Here is a 21,711-nt window from a genome sequence, read left to right as displayed (position 1 = left end):
CAAGGGCTGCTTCCTCGACACTCAGCCTTTGCCTGGCTCCTACTATGTCCCTGCCTCCAGCCTAGGGCTCCAAACCCAGGGTCCCCAGATGCACTTTGACTACAGCTCCCATCATCCCAAGCCACAAGGCCATTGAGGCCATGGATGATGAGAGTTGTAGTCAAACATCATCTGGGGACTCAAGGTTGGAAACCTCTGGTTAGTCCCTTGAATGCTGATAGCCTTTTCTTGGAATTTGACCTCACCGGCTCTGTACCATCTCCCTGTCTCTGCCCCCTTGTCTGACCCCCAGCTCCCCGTATCTTAGCACCCAATTCCCAGGGGCAGACTCCTGATGTGGCCTAAGGCTTGCTAAGGGCTGCTACTACTTGATCAACTGACTGATCAAGAGTTGCCGACTGACTACTTAACTCTTAACCACAGTCCAGCGCTGCCATGTATTCTGAGGCTGCTTGAAGAATCACCCCACTGCCTACTTAGCACTGTTGCTTTTGGAAACTATTGTTTATTAGGGATGTGCCGAAACGCGATTCAGCCGTCCGAATCGTGGGCATCTCCCTTAAAAATCGATGTCTTACACAGCCCCTTTAAAGCGGAGGAGAGCAGGTCCACACCTGATCCTCCTCCACTCGCCCCCACCCCAGCGGTCCCCCCAGCTATGCCCGCGCACCGGTAGGATGCCTCCCAGCTGCCCCTGCGCGGTGCCAGCATGCACATGGCCTCTGCACATGCGCAGCAGCCATTTGTGTGGCCAGCAACCATTAGGGTTAGCAAACATTAGTCAATGATTTTCAAATACTTCTATAATATTGGATGGATCAACTGACCGAAACCTTTTCGACTGAGCCAATATCTAATCCTAGCAAAGCTACAATAGCCTGCTGTTATTACTTGAGCTTCTGCACTTGAATAGAAACCCTGTGAACAGAACCACATTGTCTGGGACGGAACAGGAAGCGTCTAATTAAACAAGGAAGAAACCAGCTAGAAATCACGAGCAGCCAAGCTTCCAATTGATCCCTGGAAGCAAATCCTCAGAAAAGTGCCAGCATACAGGTAGTCCGTGGGAGGCCACTGATGTTCAACAGCACAGATGCCTGCAGGGGTCAAGTGCTCCCCACTGAGCAAACAATAACTGCCAGCAGTAGGTTTCTTGGCACAAAACTGGGACTACCGTTTTGTGATCACCGTCAGAAATGTATTCTCCTACCACAAAATTGGGCCGAACACCTAAAGCACATTTGAACACTTAAAAATGGGGCCCCACTTAATTACCTGGAGGACAGCTTGTGGTAGCAAGCATGAATTGTCCCCTTTGCTAAGCAGGGTCTGCCCTGGTTTGCATCTGAATGGGAGACTGCATGTGTGAGCACTTTGAGATATTCCTCTTAGGGCAGGGCTGCAGATGTTGGCCTACAACTCCCATAATCAATGGCTATTGGCCACTGTGGCTGGGGATTACGGGAGTTGTAGACTTGCCTAGCAAGCATGAGGTTGCCGGTTCAAATCCCCGCTGGTATGTTTCCGAGGCTATGGGAAGCACCTATATCAGGCAGCAGAGATATAGGAAGATGCTGAAAGGCGTCATCTCATACTCCGCGGGAGGAGGCAATGGTCAACCCCTCCTGTATTCTACCATGGACAACCACAAGGCTCTGTGGTCACCAGGAGTCAACACCAACTTGAGGGCACACTTTACTTTAGTCCAAAAACAGCTGGGGGGCCAAAGTTGAGCAGGCCTGCCTTAGGGGCTAATGGGGCCACTCTGGGAAGAGCACGTTCCTGCTTGCATGCAGAAGGTTCTAGGTTCCCTCCCTGGCAGCATCTCCAGATAGGGCTGAGAGAGAGCAACTCCTGCCTGCAACCCTGGAGAAGCCGCTGCCAGTCTGTGCAGTCAGTACTGAGCTGGATGGACCAAGGGTCCGACTCAGGATAAGGCAACTATGTTTTTATGTTCCTAATTAGATAGCACAGCATTTACTAACAAAATGCACAGACAGCAGATGCCACCTCAGAAGTGGTGCTCCCCTTCTCTCCTGCCCCAAAGGCAACATCTCTTCTAAAATTATGACCGATGCATGTATGGTTGCATCTGTCAAAGCAGACGTTTCCCAACCTTGGGTCCCCTGACACTGTTGGACTACAACTCCCATCATTTCCAGCTGCAGTGGCCTTTGGCCACTGTGACTGGGGATGATGGGAGTTGTAGTCCAACAGCATCTGGGGTCCCAAAGACCCCTGTGTCAATGTATGATTTTTTTCCATCTCCAAACCTATTCTCACTCACATGCAAATTTATGAAGTTTTAAGGCACGAAATTGATCAAAGCCCTGAACGTAACCAGCTCGGATATCTTTCATCGGGAGACAATCCTCGCACGGAGGACACAGAGACTCAACGCAGAAAACGGCAGCACTTCACAAACTACAGGCTGCTTCCAACAACCTTCTTCAACTCCGTGCTGACTCGGAGACCGACACATCAACTTGGGCACTCGGCTGCCAGTTCCAGGACACCTCTGGTCAGCCCCCTATCCCTGCTCCCAAGGGTATTGATCTTGTCCTCAAACACTGTAGTCCTATTCACACAACCATTTGGGGGGTGGGTTGAGGATCCCTACCCCACTATCAGCAGATGATCAGAGCCTGTGGGTCAGCAAATCCAGGGAACACACAAATAAGCCAGGCGAAGTGTCCACTGCTGTAACTGAGAGCTGCAGGCATGGAAACACCCCCAAAGCCCTAGCAGGCCTTCCCAGCATGCTTTGTGCTGCCAGTAAACTGGAAAGCCTCATGACATCATCAGTGGCCTTCCGATTGGCCAAGAAGGAGCAGGAGGCAAACCCAGCACTGCTGAAGCAGCTGCAGCGACAGAGCATAGTGTGCGCTTTGAACAGTGGCACATCCATGGCCGGCAGCCACAGGTCCCTAAAGTTTTCAGGCTTGCTGTGTCGTATGGTTGGACACAAGAGGTAAGTGGATCCACACAACCAGAAAAGGCAAGATAGGAGAGCTCGCCTCTCCTCCTACCTTGGTTAAGAGCCGGGTACAAAAGCTGGGCTATCCTGCTTTGAGCAACCAGGGTTGGAGGGATGTTTCTGAGTCCACAGTATCACACAAACCAGGGTAGAATGGCTCCCACCCTGATGCTGATGATTGTGTGTCATGGTCTGGAAAGATTTACTCACACAGCTGCTTCTTGCCAGGGTGTCACCCTCAGATCCCAGCTGCAAACTATCATCTCCCCCCCCCCCCACCACCACCACCACCACCATCTCATGCAAAAAAAAAAATGTTTTCCTGCCCGCTCTGAGGACACATGCAGCTGCCTAGCGCTGCCCCGTTCCACCTCGCCTAGTCCTGCATCCTCCACCTGGCAGCGTCTCCCCAGGTGTCAGGCTGAGGCCCGTCCCACGCCAGCTACCCAGGCGCCTTTCCGCTGAAGCTGCCAGGGATTGATCCTGGGACCTTCTGCAGGGAAAGCAGGTGCTCTGCAGCAGCTGAGCCTAATCTCTTTAAGATTAAGGCAGAATTGCAGCTCAAGTGTCTCCGACTCATCTTAAATGCTCTCTAATCTGCACAATCAGGCAACATTCTTAGTATCAGGATTAGTAGCATAACCACACACTGTATTTCTCCAGGCCCAGGAGCGAAAACAACCTAACACCACACCCACCTAACCCAGTTTTTTGGGCATACGTGTTGCCAAAATCTTATTGTCTTAAGACGTTTTTTGGGTCTGTGGTTTTCAGTCTGATGACTTTTCTTTTCCTTGGTTTGTTTCTATTTTACAAAACTTAAAAGCTCTCCAGGATTGGGCGGTGGGGTGAAGAGAGAAGAAACCCTCCCCAACGCTTCTTTTCTTCACATTTCACCGAAACTCCCTTATTATGAAATAGTTGCCACTATGGCTTTCCCATGCCCATGTTTGGGAAATCCTTGGTGCCTTTTCCATCCAGCGTTCTGTTCTGAACACCTGGCCTTCTTCACCCATACGCTGTTAACAGAGGTCTTGAATTCTAAGTGGAGGCAACTCCCAGCAGTGGCTAATTACTGAGGAGAGCTGATCTTGCAGTAAGTAGCAAGCATGAATTCTTCCCTTTGCTAAGCAGCATCCACCCTGGTTTGCATCTGAATGCGAGACTACATGTGTGAGCACCGTAAGAGATTCCCCTTGGGGATGGGGCCGCTCTGGGAAGAACACCTGCATGTTTGCATACAGAACGTTCCAGGTTCCCTCCCTGGCAGCATCTCCAAGACAGGGCTGAGAGAGACTCCTGCCTGCAACCTTGGCGAAGCCGCTGCCAGTCTGGGTAGACAATTCTGAGCTGGACGGACCAAGGGTCTGACTCGGTATATGGCAGCTTCCTATGCTCCTCTGAGATAGAAGAATTAGGCCATACACGGAGGTGGTCGGCCTCTATCTGAGCCCCAGCCTGCAGGTGGGGGCTCATAGGATTCAATATCCCTCCGAACAAAATAACTCCTAATCATAGAAAACTAGCAGGGCGATAAGGCTTAAGGCTGCCAGGAGCTACCTTTTTTTCTTTTCTTTTCCAGCCAGAGCCCTGGGATCCACCAGCACAAAATAGCAGCCGGAGGACAGAGGGGGATAGGCCAGTGCTCTTGACTGTAAGGCTCGGCAAGGGGCCAGTGGCGCCCCCATCAACCCTGGCTGGGCGAGGCTCCCTGGCACATTGCTTACTGGGCCTGTGTGATGCTTCGGCCAAAGCAGAATACTGTGCATAGCGCCCCCCCCCCCGGTGCTGGTGGGGCCGCTTGATGGGACACGGAGCCCTCTAAAGCCCCTGCACCATCCTGGAAGGCCTGCACAGTGTACTGTAGGGTGGCCATATTCAAGTTTCCCAAATCCAGGTGGCCTAATTTGTATATTATGCCAAAACATGCAGCAACTAATTTGCATTTTTTTTTTAATTTATTGGACAGGTGTGTATACTTTCCCCTCCTTCTCTGCCCTCCCATGTGATCGGATCCGGAGTAAAATCTGTGCAATCCAGGGAGCACATTTGAAATCTGTGTAAATCCGGGTGGAATTTAGCAGCCGGGTGCAGGAGCCAAAATCTGGGGGCTACCCTAAATTCCAGGAGGACATAGCAAGGCTAGCTGGGCTGGGCAGGGCAGGCGTTTCCAGTGCTTCCCGCCTAGAGCTCTGAAGCCAGGGCTCCGTCACCCTTAAAGGGCCCCCCAGCACTAAAAAAGAAAAAGGGCAGGACTGTGCAGAGGTCAACACAGTGCAAAACGGCTCTCAGGCTGAAGGTTTTTTGCTAAATGTGCCTCCCACTGCCCCAAACTTGAAAAATACTGAAGAGCGCTGGCACAAGCCATCACAAAATGTCACAACACAGACAGTCACAAAAATTTACACTGACAGAATCAGGGATTTTAACAGCAAACCTCCTGGATTCCAGAAGTTTGCTGCAGGACAGATGGGGAAGCAAGAAGCGTTGCTTTATGGAGAAAGAAACTGGGAGAAATTAACGGAAGAGACAACCCCATGGCCTTGAGAGAGGGAGATGCCGCACCATTTTTAAAATGGCGTGGCCATCTCCCCAGCGGTGTTCCCTGTAAGAGGGAATGCCAGATGTTGTTGACTACAGCTCCCAGAGTCCCCAGCTGCAGTGGGCTTTGGCCGAGGATGCTGGGAGTTGTAGTCAAGAACATCTGGGATTTTCTGTTAGAGGGAATACTGCTCCCCAGCCAGCCAGCCAATTGGAACCTCAGTACTGGCTGGAAGGGGATGGAAGGGGAAGCAGGCTCAAAAGCCTGGAGCACTTCTTCAGTCAAGGCTTGGAGCTCCCCTTCTTCCTGACCTGCTAGATTTCTATCTGCAGGGAACTTTTTTCAGTTAGGGCAGCAGCCTTCAGCTCTTTAAGAACCACAACCCACCTTTCGTCCAAACCGTCAAGCTTTTCAGCTTCACAGAAATTTTCCAAGGGTGTTATTTACTTATGGGACCTCACGACCACTAGATGCAATGAAGGCCACCACCTCAGAGAGGTGTTTTTTTTGGGGGGGGGGGGTTAAGGGTTAACCTAGTGGTTCTCAAACTTGGGTCCCCAGATGGGTCCTGGACTACAACTCCCATCATACCCTGCCACAATGTCCAAAGGATGATGGGAGTTGTAGTTCAACATCATCTGTGGGCCCACGTTTGAGAACCTCTAGGTTAACCCTTTTTAAAAAAAACCAACTCTCTGAGGTGGTAGCCGTCACTGCATCTAAACAAATTCATGGCAGAGAAGACAAATAAGGGGCATTAGCCATGATAACAAAGTAGAACCTCCATGTGCTGCAGCAGTCTATCTCCAAGTACCAGATGGACTCATCTTGGTCTGATCTCACAAGACAACTGATGATTTTTTCCCCACTTTCTTATTTTTCCTCTCTCTCTCTCTCCATAGTATGTGCCTGCTGTCTCCTCTCTCAAGCAAAGCCATATGCAAGAGAAGGACAGAGCTTGTAAAAACCGCCCACAAGGACTGCAGATTATACAGTCTGCAAAACAGCCGTGTCATGCAGGGAGTGAGAGAAGCTGCACGTGCTGGAATTTACTCCTGTACCTTTGTGTTAAAGTATCAGCATTACAGGGACAAGAGATCTGTCCTCCTATCACATTCACCAGACTTCAGGAAGGATAACTTGCCTACTTGGGAGAAAGAAACAGAGCTGGGGAAGTATTTAGGACAGAAGCCGCCTCCCCAGGTAAAGCCAGAAGAGCCAGGATGTTCTCGTGCCGCTGAGGGGAAAACCCCATTCTGAGCAACACATTTCAACAACAAAATCCATCACAGTCAATCAAGAATCCAGTGCAAAAAGCACCAAGAGGCAATGCAAATGCACAGAGCCGGCTGCTGACAGGCAAGCAAACTGGGAAGGAGCAGCAACGAGTCTCCTGCTGTCAGAAGGGTGTGAGCCGCTGAGATCTGGGCGTGAGGGCACACTTGGCATCTCCCCGCACTTTCTTTTCCCACGCTCGCTTTGCCTGAACATCTCTGGGCACATTCAGGAAGAGAGAAGCCGTCAGGGCTGCCAGCTCACCACCAAGGGCTGTCTCTGCACCTCTCCAAAGCGCACCTGTCAGTTTGGCACGGTAGACCAGGCACCGGGTTTGCAAGGAAGCCTGAGCAACACAGAGATTGGGTGCCCCCCCCCAATGGCCCTACAACCATCACCACTCAAACCTGGTAGGACACTGGAGGTGTGTTTATATAAGGTTAAAAGGTAAAGTGTGCCGTCGAGTCGGTGTCGATTCCTGGCGCCCACGGAGCCCTGTAGTCTTTGGCAGAATACAGGAGGGGTTTGCCATTGCCTCCTCCCACACAGTGTGAGATCGATGAGGCCTTTCAGCACCTTCCCAAATCGCTGCTGCCCGATAGAGGTGTTTCCCATAGACTGGGCAACATACCAGTGGGGATTCGAACCGGCAACCTTCTGCTTGTTAGTCAAGCATTGCCCATTATGCTTTGGTCTATTTCTGGTTCATTTTCATTGTTCATTAGTTTGTTTCACATACATTGTTACATTGTTTTCAACACTGGGCACAGCAACCGCCTTGTGGGGCCTAGACCCAAAAAGGTAGGATATAAACATTGAACATAAACAAGCCAAACATCAGGAAATCAGCACAGGAGCCAAATGCTTGTGCTTAACCTTGGTCTCTTTCCCCATTTTCAGCCCAGTACACAAACACTGGTGAGCAGAAATCGCCCTCGTTCCAATCCACAAGAAGCCTGCAGACGTGCAGGGAGCTGTCGGGGTGCTTGCACATTGCTGTAGACTCTCTTGCCCACACTGTGCAAGGACACAATTCCCATTCAGTTCTCCAGGGCTGGTTTTCAAACTGGGAAAGGAGGCAAGAAAGAACCAGGTGCAAAATGGGAAGCCCCACCCCACCCCGCACCAATCCAGGCGGGTCTCTTTTTCTGCTCCGGTGGCTTCTACATCAGATGTCAGGTCATGCTTCTCACTCATGAATTATATTTATGCCCTGCTTCCCAGCCGGGGGAGTGGGGCAGAAGGGGCTGCAGACAGGCTTGAGGGCTGGCTGATGATTCAGATGCCCACCTCCAGAAGCAGGGCTTCTGTTACCTTTTTCCTGGGGTGGGGGAAGGAAACTGCAGGCACCCCACATCCCAAGGGTTCTCAACCGTGGTTCCCCAGATGCTGTTGGATTACAACTCCCATCATCAGCCCCAACCACAGTAACTCAACGCCATAGTGGCTGGGGATGATGGGAGTTGTAGTCCAACATCTGGGGGTGTTTGAGAACCCTTGCTGTGTCCCACAACAGGGGAGAGACTTGGGATGAGCAATTCCTAGTCGAAAGGTCACTCTTGGCCCCTGCAGTCCGCTACTTCTCAACATGTGCGCCAAATTTATTTATTTATCATCTTATAGGTATATCCCTAGGGGGTGTACATAATTTAATACACAACAAATGTAAAAACAGAACAATTAAAAACTAGTTTTGTTTGTGTTTGTTTGCTCGTTCAACACATTTTTATACTGCCCCATACGCATGTCCCTGAGCTGTTCACAGGGGCTTCTGTATTTTACTGACTTAAAACAATGAAACAGTTTAAAATTAATTTTAACTAAAAACCTGAGAAAACAGGTGTGTCTGGAGGGTCTTTTTAAAAGCAATCAGAGAAGGAGACGCTCTTATTTTGACAGGGGCATATTCCCAATTTGTGGGGCAGCCACAGAGAAAGCCTGGTCCCGAGTCACCACCTAACGAGCTGGTGGCAACCATAAGCGGACCTCCACAGATGATCTTAATAGGCAGGAAGGTAAATATTAGTTAATCTAGAAAAACTGCTCACCTTGATTTCTGATTAGAGGACCTGACCTGCTCTAAGCTTTCAGCCCCACTGATTGCAAATATGACTGCATGTTAGAAACATAAGAAGAGCCCTGTTGGATCAGACCAAATGTTATAGCGACATAGGAAGCTGCCACATACTGAGTCAGACCATTGGTCCATCTAGCTCAGTATTGTCTTCACAGACTGGCAGTGGCTTCTCCAAGCTTGCAGGCAGGAATCTCTCTCAGCCCTATCACCAGGGCACGAAGGCAACAGTCCTCCCACAGCTACTGGTGTTTGGAGGGAGACTGCCCTGAACATGGAGGCTCCATTCAGCTCCCACAGGTAATAACCACCAATAGGCCTGTCCTCCATGAAAAGGCATAACTAATACACTTTTTAACAGGGGTTCCAAACCTTGGGGCCCCAGACATTGTTGTACTACAACTCCCATCACCTTTGGCCATTGTGGCAGAGGATGATGGGAGTCATAGTCCAACAACTCCTGTGGTCTCAAGGCTGTGAAACCCTGCATCCCATGATCTTGAGACCATGCTCTGAGATTCCTGCTTACAAGAGAACATTTGTGCAAAGAGCTTCGCGAAACAGAACACCCCCGCTTTAAACACCATAGGAACATAGGAAGCTGCCATATACTGAGTCAGACCCTTGGTCCATCTAGCTCAGTATTGTCTTCACAGACTGGCGGCAGCTTCTCCAAGGTGGCAGGCAGGAGTCTCTCTCAGCCTTATCTTGGAGATGCTGCCAGGGAGGGGACTTGGAACCTTCTGCTCTTCCAAGAGAGTCTCCATCCCCGAGGGGAATCTCTTCCAGTGCTCACACATATAGCCTCCCAACCCAATGCAAACCAGAGTGGACCCTGCTTAGCAAAGCGGACAATTCATGCTTGCTGCCACAAGGGCCAGCTCTCCTCCAGTTCAATGCAACCTTGCACCTTACGCAAACGGAGGCTTCTGTCAGATTGCCATATCCTGAACATGAGGGAGCGGAGGGGAAAGTCAGTCAAGGAGGGGTGGGGTGAGGTGGGGACCCCTAATCCAGCTAAGTGGGATTTGCTTCAGAGCAGCAAAAAATGATTGCTCCAGGCCCAGTCAGTCATGCAGTGCCAATTCTGTGCTCAAATGTAGTAACTGGAGCAATTACTGGCTTAGTTTGCCACACATCAACACCTCCCACTCGCCAACCAAGGCCCCCGAGGGCCTTGCAGAGATGCCTGCTGAATGGCTCAGGAGAACAAGTTTTGGCAGCTCCAAGAGAAGAGAAATCTGGGAGACGGAGCCCTGGGAACGGTCTGGCTGGCACTCCCTACTAGGCACCCAGTGTGGGGGGAGAGGAAGCACAACGCTCTCTCAGTGGCCACTAGTCTGGTGGCTGTGGGCCACCTCCAGCCTCAGAGGCAAGATGCCTCTCAATCCCAGTTGCAGGGGAGCATCCACAGGAGAGAGAGGCCATGCCCTCACCTCTTGGACTTGTGGGCTTCTCAGAGACATCTGGGTAGGCCACTGTGTGAAACAGGAGGCTGGACGAGACAAGCCTTGGGCCTGATCCGGAATGCCCGCTTTTTGCACTTCCTGTGAAGCAGCCAAAAGATGCATCTCTCTCTTCCCTATGGAGAGAGGAACAAGCCAGGATGCCATGAAGAGAGCTGGGAGGAGACTCCCTGCCCCACAGACCTCAGAAGCACCTTGACCTCTGCCAGCGGCACCAGATTCTCCCCCAACGTGGGCTGACAGGTTGCGCAAGGCAATGCGGGCGTTTCCGGCCTGCTGACAGCCAGCCCTGGCGCTCTTGCGCAGAAACACAGTGGTGCAACTACTAAGACAGTGCAGGTGCCTGCACAATGCCATTTCCACTGGGCAAGGGAAATGGCACTACACAAGGGCTCACGTGCTGCTTTAGACAACTGCACAACACAACTGCACAACGGCACACTGACGGTGACATGCACGGCAGCCTTCTGCAACATGGTGCCCACTGTCTGATTTTCTCCTCATTCCTATCGGCCTGCACATAAAAGAGGCCCGCCAAAGACATCCGTCCCTTTGCTCCAAAACAAGATTCTGCTCTCCCTTCATTGCCAACATTGCTGCAGCTGAAGTAACCACAATCATCAGCAACCTTAAAAGGCAATACTGCTCTGCAGTGTAATAGGAACATAGGAAGCTGCGTCAACTGGAGTCAGACTGTGGGTCCATCGAGCTCAGTATTGTCTACACAGACTGGCAGCAATTCCCCAGGGTTTTCGGAGAGAGAGGTTTCCCAGCCCGACGGGAAAATGCTGCCCAGTGGTGCACCTATGTGGTTTTGGAGCCTGAAGCTAGAGGCCTTGGGAGCCCCCTCCACCCAACACACACACACACACACACACACACACACACACACAGGGTTCTTAACATGTGGGTTCTTGAGGGCACAAAGCACCGACTGAACTCACAAGAACGTAATACTATAAAAACAAGGGTATTTATGCAAATATGCACGAGCAGAAACATTTCAACACGCAACTTAACTTATTTGCCATTCCACATATTTCTTTAGCCACTCCCAGTCTCTAAAGGATCCAAAATTTAAGCAACTGAATTTGCAAGAATGTAAAAACGTGCAAGACTCTTTAGGCAGGAAAACGTTAGCAGAAACAATCCAACATGGAACTTGACATAGTCTGGCCACCACACCACCCAGGACAAACGAAAGAGGATCTGGGGGCCGGAGGGGGGTGTGGGGGCTCTGGACTTCTGCCCAGAGGTCCAGAGGGAAGAGCGTCTCTGATGCTGCCAGGGACAGAACCCGGAACCTTCTGCAGGAAAAGCAGATGCTCCGCCACCCTGTTATTCAGTTATTCTAGTACACAGGAAGCTGCCGTCTACTGAGTCAGACCCTTGGTCCATCTCGCTCAGTGTTGTCTACACTGACTGGCAGCAACTTCTCCAAGGTTCAGGCAGGAATCTTTCCCAGCCCTACCAGGAAATGCTGCCAGGGACTGAACCTGCAAGCAGATGCTCTACCACTGAGATGTGGCCCCATCCCCTAAGGGAAATAAGCTTTTGTCAAGCTATAAGTCTATATAATGGGATGTGCTGCCCATCTTCTTCCCTCTCTGCTCTCGGCTCTCCCTGCCTTTTCTCTGTTGTTTGCACACCACCTATTTAAAATTGTAAGCTCCCTGGGCGCTGTGTTGCTCTACAAGGCACCAAGTACACTGCTAGGATGGGTTAAAAAAACAACTATATTTACCCCGCTATCCATGCACAGAGCAGCACAGATTTTCATAAGTCAGAAAGAGGCAGGGCCCTGCTCCCAATGAGCTTACAATGTAAACTTAGACAACTGTCATTCACATCAGATCTACAGTTGGAACTGATTCAAAGGGTACTTTAGGACTCCTTCCAAAAAAATGGATTTTTCTTTTATACTGCCTGATATGTAAATCTCTAGGCGGTGTACAAATTTTAATATTAAAAACCACAAGTTAATACACAATAAAAACAATATAAAACAAATTATTAAAATTCTAATTAAAAGTCTTGAGGGTCTTCCTGAAAAGAAACAGAGAAGGAGATTCCAAAGCCCTGGGGCAGCACAGAGAAAGCCCGGTCCCGAGTCGCCACCAGACAAGCTGGCAGCAACTGTAACCGGAATGAAATCTGAAGAGAATGTCAGGATTCCTCCAAAAGGGAAAATCGTTGGTTTCTCCACATCCCTAGATCAGATTTACCTGGATTATGAGATTGAAGCAAAAATTCATCTAGTCCAGCATCCCGCTTCTGAGCGCAGTCAACCAGTGAAGCCCACAACCAGGGTGTGAATACAGTAGCCCATCCCTGCATCTGGTATTCAGAACTTGGGGGCTCCATAGCCACCCAAAGCCCTGTGCCACACAGTCCCTTTGAGCTGTCTCATAGGACGTCTAAAAACCCAGAGAGTCAATGGTGTGAAGACAGTCCATTTTGCACAGGGAAAGTAAGCAAAAGCCTCTTCTCATTAGTGTCCCAGAGCATTACCAAAGGGCTCCTGGCTGTAGGAGGCACAGGGACACAAGGAAGGCCCTGCTGGGCCAGACCAGAAGGGGTCCATCTAGCCCAGCACCCAGCAGGACAGGAAGGCCCCAGAAAACAGTAAAGCCGTGTGTTGAGGCCTCCTGCCTTTGAACCCAGAACTTTGGCCTAGCCAGCATGAGCAGGAGCCATCATCATCTGGACAGCCCTGCTGGGTCAGGCCAAGGGCCATCCAGTCCAGAATCCGGCCTCACACCGTGGCCAGCCAGGCACGCTTGGGAAGCCCGCAAGCCTGGAAGAGAGAGCAACCACCTGCCCCCCCTGCTGTTCGTGTTCCCTGGCACCTGGGGGTGGGGCTGGGAGTGAGCAGCTCAAACACAGGGGGCCACTCTTCTCACCAGAGCAATCTGGAGAACTGCCTGGCAGGTAATGGGGGACAGACAAAAGGAAGTCCTCCTTCAGACAGTGCATACTTGGCCTATGGAATTCTCTGCCACAGGATGTGATGGTAGCCACCAGCCTGGATGCCTTTAAAAAGGAGTTGGACAAATACTCCTTCCAGATTTAGAGGCAAGATGCCTCTGAAAACCAGTTGCAGGGGAGCCACAGCAGCAGGAGAGACGGGGCAGGCACACACCTCTTGCCTGTGGGCTCCCCAGAGGCATCCGGCGGGCCACTGTGGGAAACAGGAGGCTGGACTGGATGGGCCTCCTTCGTCCTGATCCAGCAAGGCTCTCCTTATGTTCTCACTGCATTTCAAAACCAAATCAGTTCCCCCGCACTTTCACATTGATACGTCAGAGACCTGCACATTTTTTGCCACCTCTGCACATCTTTGACATAAATTTGCACATCTACTTAAACAGACACAGTTTCAAGCTGGCCAAGTTATTAGTTCCAGTTTCCAAGTGGGACAAACTGAACTGTGTCAGCCAAACAGGAGCGGCTGAGAGAGAAGCTCCGATGCCGGGTATTAGACGCAGGGCACAGCAGTGGCTTAAGGCTAGGAGCAGACAGGTTTGCGGCTTTTTCTCTCTCTCTCTCCAGGGCAAGTGTTAGGACAGAAGCATCATTGCCTGTGGCAGCACACATACACTCACCCTTCTATCACCTCTGCTGAGCAGGTTTTCATAATGTTAAACCTACAGAACTCTGCCCAGATACGGAGGTTGGGGCGGTCTACAAATTTGAAAAATAATAAACTCTAAACTGGCCAGCGATCATAGCAGCCCAAAGGAAAGAAGCACAGGCACCTCTGTCACACTGCCTTCCAAACTCGTAAAAACTGTTGCCCTTTGACCCTCTCCAGCCATGTACAGACGGAAACCCCACAACCCTTCCTCTGGGTCCCCCTGGCAAAAGGCACCGCACTTGCCCACCCCACCCCCGGCCACTTTCAAGACAGCGTCAAGGAACCCTAACCCATTGGCCATTCGGAAATTCAATGCACTCCAAGACCATTTGGAAGAAGAGACATAGCAAGCTGCCATATACCAAGTCAGACCATTGGTCCATCTAGCCCCATCTACACATGGTCTACACAGGCTGGCAGCAGCTTCTCCAAGGTTACAGGCTACAAGAGTCTCTCTCTCAACCCTATTTTGGAGGTGCTGCCAAGGAGGGAATCTGGGACCTTCTACATGCAGAAGAGTGGCCCCCATTCCCTAAGGGGAATCTCTTCCAGTGCTCACACATGCAGTCTCCCATTCAATGCAAACCAGGGCAGGCCCTGCTTAGCAAAGAGTCATGATTGCTACCACAAGATCATCTCTCCTCCCATGCACAAGACCAGCTCCTCCACCTGCACAAACTCATGACCCAGTGAGCCAAGCACCATCCAGCAGTTTTGCCACATCAGACCCAAAGGTTCCTCCCAGCATCCTATTTTCAAGAGTGTCTACCCAGAAGCCTCCAAGGGATCCACAACCAGAGCATGAAATCCACACTCCCGATTTGCTCTCAAGCAATTCATGCTTCTTGACATGGACTCCATTCAGCTATCACGGCTAATAGCTGCTGACAAATCCATGGGCCGCTCTGTCTAGCCTTTCTAAAAAACAGTCTATCACTGTGGCTATCACCACATATCTTGTGGCAGTGAATTCCATATGTTAATTATGCATTGCGAAAAGAAGTACGTCCTTTAACCTGCTCCGAATCCACAGGGCATCAATTTTATTTGGTGACAGCAAAATCTATGTCCAGAGAAAGAGAAGAAAACCTACACCCTGCATGATTTAAACCTCTCCAATATCCTCCACTTAGTCACCTTTTTTCCTAAACCTTCCAACCTCAGGTCTCCAGATGTTCTGAGACTACATCTCCCATTACTCCCAACCACAGTGGATGGAGGCTGGGGACAATGGGAGTTGCAGTCCAACAAAGTCTGGAGACCCAAAGCTGGAAAGGAGGAGAACTGGTCTTGCAAAAATGAATGGTCCCCTTTGCTAAGCAGGGCCCACCCTGGTTTGCATTTGAATGGTAGACTACATGCGTGAGCACTGGAAGATATTCCCCTGAGGGGATGGGGCTGCTCTGGGAAGAGCACCTGCATGCAGAAGGTCCCAGATTCCCTCCCTGGCAGCTCCATGATAGGGCTTTCTGCAACCTTGGAGAAGCAGCACTGCCAGTCTGTGTAGACAATACTGAGCTAGACGGACCAAGGGTCGGACTCAGAATAGCAGCTTCCTATCTTCCTAACCCTGGTTAGGAACAAAAAGGCTCCAAATGCTTTAGCCTTTCTCAATAAGGAAGGTGCTCTGGCACCTGATCACTTTGGTTCTGGAGTGATTCATCCTTATGAGCCTTAAAGGGGGTGCCAATTTGATTTGTTACTCGTGGGTCAAATGGGCTGTAACCCAAAATCTCCCTTAAAATAAGCCAAATCTGGCAACAGATGCCAAAGGAGGCACAGCTGCCTCTGCTTCCCAGAGCTCCACTGGTGCTCTTTCCAGTGCCCTGCCCCACCGGCAGGCTGGCCACTTCTCAGGTAGCACTGCGCAGTTAACCTGATGAATGGCCAGCCTGCCGGTGGGGAAGCAACACATGGGGCGGGAGAGAGAGGAGCAAATGGAGCTCCAGGAAGGAGAGGCAGCTGGGAGAAAAAGCCACACCTGCTTGGGTTGCCCTTTCATGCACCTTCTCCAGCTCCAGGATATCCGTGGCCAGGACAATCGTGCCTGATGACCTACCAGGTGTTCCGATAACCCCCCTCAGTTTTGCAATCCCAGGCAGGCAGTAGCAATGGGAAGCTTGCAATCTGCCAGGCTGCCAGGCATGGTTGTGTTGGGCCCTACAAGACATGTGCCACATTCTACCAGGGTAGCAACTTTATCAGCATTTACAACCAGGGAAGGGAGGGCTATTTGCTGAAAGGTGAAGTCACACAAGTTTCCTTCTCCACTACATTCACTCCCCACATGGGAAATGGATGATACAAAATGACCCAAACAAAAAACCCCACCGAATGTCCTTCACTCCAGAGCAGCATCCAAAGAGTGTCTATTCCTGCACACAGGAAGCTGCCGGATACATTGGTCCCCCTGGCTCAGTCAGTTACGGTCTGCACGGACCGGCAGCAGCTCTCGCGGGGCCCTGGCAGGGAAGGCTCCTTGGCAGCCCCGCAGGGCAGTGGGAGATGCTGGAGGCGAAGCGCCGCCTGCATGTGGACCGGGGCCCCACCCCTGGCCTGAGCAATGGCCCCAGGCCAAGGGCCTAACCCTAACCCACGAAGGGCTGGATGATCCCCGGACCCGGACCTGCCCCGCCGCACCCGCCTCCAGCCCAGAGGCCCCTCCCCCACGCAAGGTGAAAGCCTCGCTCCCGGGGGCCCCGGCTCAGCTGCGCCTGCCCGGCGCCCCGCCTGTACCCCGGAGAGAGGGAGGGAGGCCCGCGAGCTGCTGCGCCGGGGGGGAGGCGGGGAGGAGGAGGAGGAGGAGGAGCTGCGCCCCCGAGGGCTGCGAGGCTGCCTCCAGCCCGACTTAGCGGGCCCCGCTTGGCAGCGCCGCCCGAGGGCAGCGGAGGAGGAGGAGACGCGGCGGCAACCTCCCATACCTGCGCCGGGCAGGGCGGAGCGCGGGAGGCGGCCGGGCCCGGGGAAGCCTGCGGCGGCGGCGGCAGCAGCAGCGGAGGAGGTGGCGGCGGCGGCGGAGAGCAGGAGGAGGAGCCGCGGACGCAGCCAGCCCGGGCGGGCGGACGCAGAGCCCCCGCCCCGCTTCGCCCTCGCCCCGCCCGCAGGAAGAAGGGCAGCCAGGGGGCGGGCAGGCGGCCGGGGGGGCTGGCCGCGCCGTGCTCTGCTGCTGCTGCTGCTCCGGCTGGTTCCCCCCGCCCTCGCTCAGCTGCGGGATCTGTCTGCCCGCCCCGTCTTCTGCCCCTGCCGGCCTGCCTTTCCCACCCGCCGCGCTTCTCTCCCGCTCCTGGCGGCGCGCTCTTCCGCCCAGCCCCGCTGGCCCTTTTCCCTTCCCAGGAGACCCGCGGCTGGAGTGGACCCAGGCTTCGCCCGTCGGATAGCTGCCTGTTAACGCGGCCGAGCCGCTGTCCGCTCCCTCCTTCTAACTAGCGCGCCCCATTATGTAGCGGAGTCCCTGCTGCCGGACCCGTGACCCGTCTAGTCCAGGGGTTCCCAGTTTGGGGTCCTCCAGATGTTGCTGAACTACTACAACTCCAATAACTTGCAGGGGGGCGGGGGCGGGCGAGTTGTAGTTGAGCAACATCGGGATTGGGAACCCCTGGCCTAATCCACCATCCTGATGCCCCCACAACAGCTTTCAAAGGTATACTGCCTCTAAACGTGGAGGTTCCCTTTCTCATCGTAACTACTAACACACCCTCTCCTCCCGGTCCCTAAACTTGCCGACTACCCTTTTAAAGCCATTTGAGGGTCCAACTGCACCTTACAAAGCAGTATACTTTTTTGTCTTTTGAGAGGCTCAGTCCCAACTGGGATCATGGTGGAACCAGAGTTCACCACCCGCGCTCCCAGGCAGCTTTCCCACTCTGCCTTGGCACCGCTGAGCACTGATCAGTAATTGATCACTTTGGCCCTATGCCAGTAGCCATCAACACATCATGTGGCAGTGAATTCCAGAAGTTAATCATGTGTTGTGTGAACTAGTATTTTCTCATGTCTTCTGTCAATCACATGGGTTGTTTGTTTGTTTGGGATGACCTTTAGTGTAAGGGGGGGGGGGATTCTCTCTCTCTTCACAGCATGCAAATTGTATATGTCTCAATCACGTCCCTCCATTAATGGCCTTTTCCCAGACTAAAAAGCCCCAGCCATTGCAGCCTTTCATCCTTGGAAAAATGCTCTCTAACCCCTGATCTTGTCGGCCGTCTCCTCTCATCCTCTTTCACTTCCCTTCCACCTCGGTTGACATAGTATACTTGGACTTCCAAAGAGCTTTTGACAGAGTTCCCCACCCAAGGTTCATGTGTAAACTTAGCAGTCATGGGATAAGGGGACAGGTTCATGTGTGGATCAGTAACTGGTTGAAGGAGAAGAAACAGAGGGTGGAAATAAATGGAGAGTTTTCACAATGGAGGGAAGTAAGAAGTGGGGTCCCCCAGGGATCAGTACTGGGACCAGTGCTCTTTAACTTGTTCATAAATGATCTAGAAGTTGGGGTGACCCGTGAAGTGGCCAGATTTGCAGATGACACTAAACTATTTAAGGTTTAATCCAAAACAGATTATGAGGAGCTCCAAAAGAATGTCTCCAAACTGGATGAATGGGTGACAAAATGGCAAATGTGGTTCAATGTAGGCAAGTGTAAAGTGATACATATTGGGGCAAAAAATGCCACTTCACATATATGCTGATGGGATCTGAGCAATCGGTGACTGACCAGGAGAGAGATCTTTGCGGGATGGTGGGCAGCTTGTTGGAAGTGTTGACTCAGTGCATAGCACCTTTTTCACAGGCCAATTAAACACTAGAGATCATTAGGAGGGGATTGAAAATAAAAATGCTAGCGTTATAATGCCCTTATACAATTCTATGGTGCAGCCACATTTGGTCTACTGTGTTCAGTTCTGGTCACCATATCTTAAGAAGGACATTGTAGAACTGGAGAAGGTGCAGAAGAGGGCAACCAAGATGATCAGGGGCCTGGAGCACCTCCCTTATGAGGCAAGGCTACAGCATCTAGGGGCCTTTGGAAAAGTTTGGAAAAGAGGTGACTATGGGGAGACATGATCGAGGTGTATAAAATTATGCATCAAGTAGAGAGAGTGGTGCCTCCTTAAGTGGCGCAGCAGGGAAATGCTTGACTAACAAGCAGAAGGTTGCTGGTTCAGGTTGCGGGCAGCAGCGATATAGGAAGAGGCTGAAAGGCATCTCATACTGCGCGGGAGGAGGCAATGGTCAACCCCTCCTGTATTCTGCCAAAGACAACCACAGGGCTCTGTAGGCGCCAGGAGTCAACACCGACTGGACGGCACAACTTTACCTAAAGCCCCTTTGGAATGGATGTGAGGGGCTTTGAAAACACCCAAGATGAATAAACTGACTGGCTTACATATGCAGGAAGGAAGGGTCACAAGAACATAGGAAGCTGCCTTATCCTGAGTCAGACCTCTAGTCCATCTAGCACAGTATTTTCTACACTGACTGGCAGCAGCTTCTTCAGGATTTCCGGCAGGAGTCTCTTCCCAGCCCTCCCTGGAGATGCTGCCAGCGATGGCATGAAAGCAGATGCTCTACCCCTGAGATACTGCACAACGTCCCCCTTCTATCAAATTTGGGTAGGTTATTTAAAACAGTGGAAGCCTTTTTGCTCAAAATCATGTTTTTGTTGGGTAAGACTTAATCAGTAAGCTATTACTTGTTATATTACTTTTGTATGTTATGTAATATGAGATACCCCATGTGCATGCGTGCATAGAGTATGGGAAAGGCTTTGAATACAGCTGAAATGGATAATAATTAATTAATTACTATAAGAAAATCAAGCATAGTAATATGTAAGATACAAATCCTGTGTGCTACATTTACTTCCGACTACCTCTCATTCACTCCCCTCCTCACGCCACACCCTGCGACTTCCTGCCCATCTTTAGATTGCAGGCTCCTGGGGGCAGCAGCCTATCTTTTGGCTTTCGTTATTCTGTCAAGCCACATCAGGGTACTGTGCAAGTCAGAGGTTAGGTGCCTGCGTGTCTTGCAGCTGTTGGAGGCGCAGGAGCAGATATGGACAGCAAGGCAATCACCCTTTCCCTCATTCTTCCTCCTCCTCCTCTCCAGCACGGCCTGCCTCTTGCCCAGCCGTGCTTGTCAGTCAGTCAGTTGCTCCTCTCTCCCCTGCCCACCTGTCTGCCTCCTCATCCTTATCCTTCACATCCTTATCCTTGCTTCCCCTCTCCCCCCCCCCCCCCACTGCATTATTAGATATTATTACAGATTATTCCTCCAGAAGCTGCCTTTTCCAGCCACCCTTCACCAGATTGCTTTGCTCTTTCTTGCCTGCCTTCCTCCTGCCCCACCCATGCCTTCCACAGTCATACCTTGCACCTTACCTGCTTGCTTGCTTGCTTCTTTCCCACGAGGTGCATTCACACAAGGAACCCAGAAGAACGGGGAGGGGACTCCAGATCAACCCCCAAAGAAAAAGTGAAACTTCTGCTGAGCTTCTGTCCTTGGGCAAATGCCTCCCGTCTCTCCCCACCCCACCCCCACCCCCTTTGAACCTCCTCCTGGACTTTCCCCAAGGCACTGGCTCTAGGGTGACGTCAGGATCCCAAATTCCTGTGTTTCCCTGAAGGCAGTTTTGACCATGTAAGGCGTGGGGATGGCAAATCAGCGTCGCTGGAGGAAATTGAGGGAGAACAGGCCAGAGAAACCCTCTGCAAGGGAATATGGGATGTTGCTGTGCCTGAGCACAGGGAGAGGCAGACACGTCTCCTGGACTTCAAGACCGAGCCCAGACTCCCTTGGGGCACGGAAGGCATTCACAGACTGAAAGAGAGCCCTGGGTGGTGTGGCCTTAAGTCCCACGAGAAGCCTCCTCTTCAAACAAGGCACAATTCACAGACGGAATTTGCTTTGAAAAGGGACCAAATCCATGAGGGCTATCAGTGGCTATCAGCTATTATTAAGTGGAACCTCCATATTTAGGAGCAGTCGGCGCTTGAGTACCAAGCACATAGGCCAAACTGTCGGCAATGGCCATTGCCTACTACACGACTTGTCCAGAGCTTCCTCACGGGCCACTCCTGCAGAGTGCTCAGCTAAGCCCTAGGCTATGAGCCAGCCCTGCCCAAGCAGACTTTGTGTTCCTGAGGCTTGCCAGAGAGGCTCGGTTTGTGCTCAGGGCTGATGCATCGACATGTTTGGGGTTAGGAGGACACAGGCCACCGTTCAGACTTGTTGGGACAGCGGGGTGTCTTGCTCCCAGCCTCCCCCACTCCTCGGCTTGCTGGTGTGAGTCACCTTGATTTATTTGTTTGCGCTCTGGGTGCTACCAGCACCTGCTGCGCTCAGATGCATGCAAATGGCCATGCTAGCTCTGCACTGTGTGGGCGGGTCTGCGGAGGGCCGGGGTGGGGCAGAGGCAGCCCTGCCTGTGCTGGGTGAAAGGCCTGGGCTTCCCGAGCAAAGAAGCACCTTTCCCTGATTTTAGCAGGTGAAGAGCAACAGGCCCTCTCGAACCCCAGCACAGCATTTCTCCATCCATCCATCGCTGCCAGCATCAGTCCTTGGCAGCGGGGCGGGGGGGGGGAGCAGTCCTCACCTTGTTACTTCACAGGTGTCGCGAGCTCCACCCAGAGCCTCTCCTCTCCACTCCTGATCAGAGGGAGCCTCCTTTTTCCCTTGGCAGGCTTCAGGTTATCAAGGGCCCTCTGTGGGGGCTCCATCCCCTTCCTCTGGTCTGGT

General features: G+C 51.9%; 1 protein-coding gene across 2 annotated transcripts in view; it reads right to left on the bottom strand.

The window, feature by feature from the left end:
* The window catches only part of LPP (LIM domain containing preferred translocation partner in lipoma), a 375,151-nt gene extending 354,666 nt beyond the window's left edge, over window positions 1–20,485 (bottom strand). Inside the window, exon 1 of one of the 2 annotated variants that reach the window (XM_053313056.1) lies at window positions 20,355–20,485. The gene's annotated coding sequence lies outside the window, so the exon portion shown is untranslated. Of the gene's footprint in view, window positions 1–16,892; window positions 17,011–20,354 lie in introns of those variants that run through there. The other variant, XM_053313055.1, reaches the window with a different exon arrangement.
* Between the last annotated feature and the right edge of the window lie 1,226 nt (window positions 20,486–21,711).

The sequence above is a fragment of the Hemicordylus capensis genome, chromosome 3 (genome assembly GCF_027244095.1).
Source record: "Hemicordylus capensis ecotype Gifberg chromosome 3, rHemCap1.1.pri, whole genome shotgun sequence".
Taxonomy (NCBI): domain Eukaryota; kingdom Metazoa; phylum Chordata; class Lepidosauria; order Squamata; family Cordylidae; genus Hemicordylus; species Hemicordylus capensis.
The sequence above is the reverse complement of the archived record's forward strand: the minus strand, read 5'-3'. Positions and strand labels throughout refer to the sequence as shown.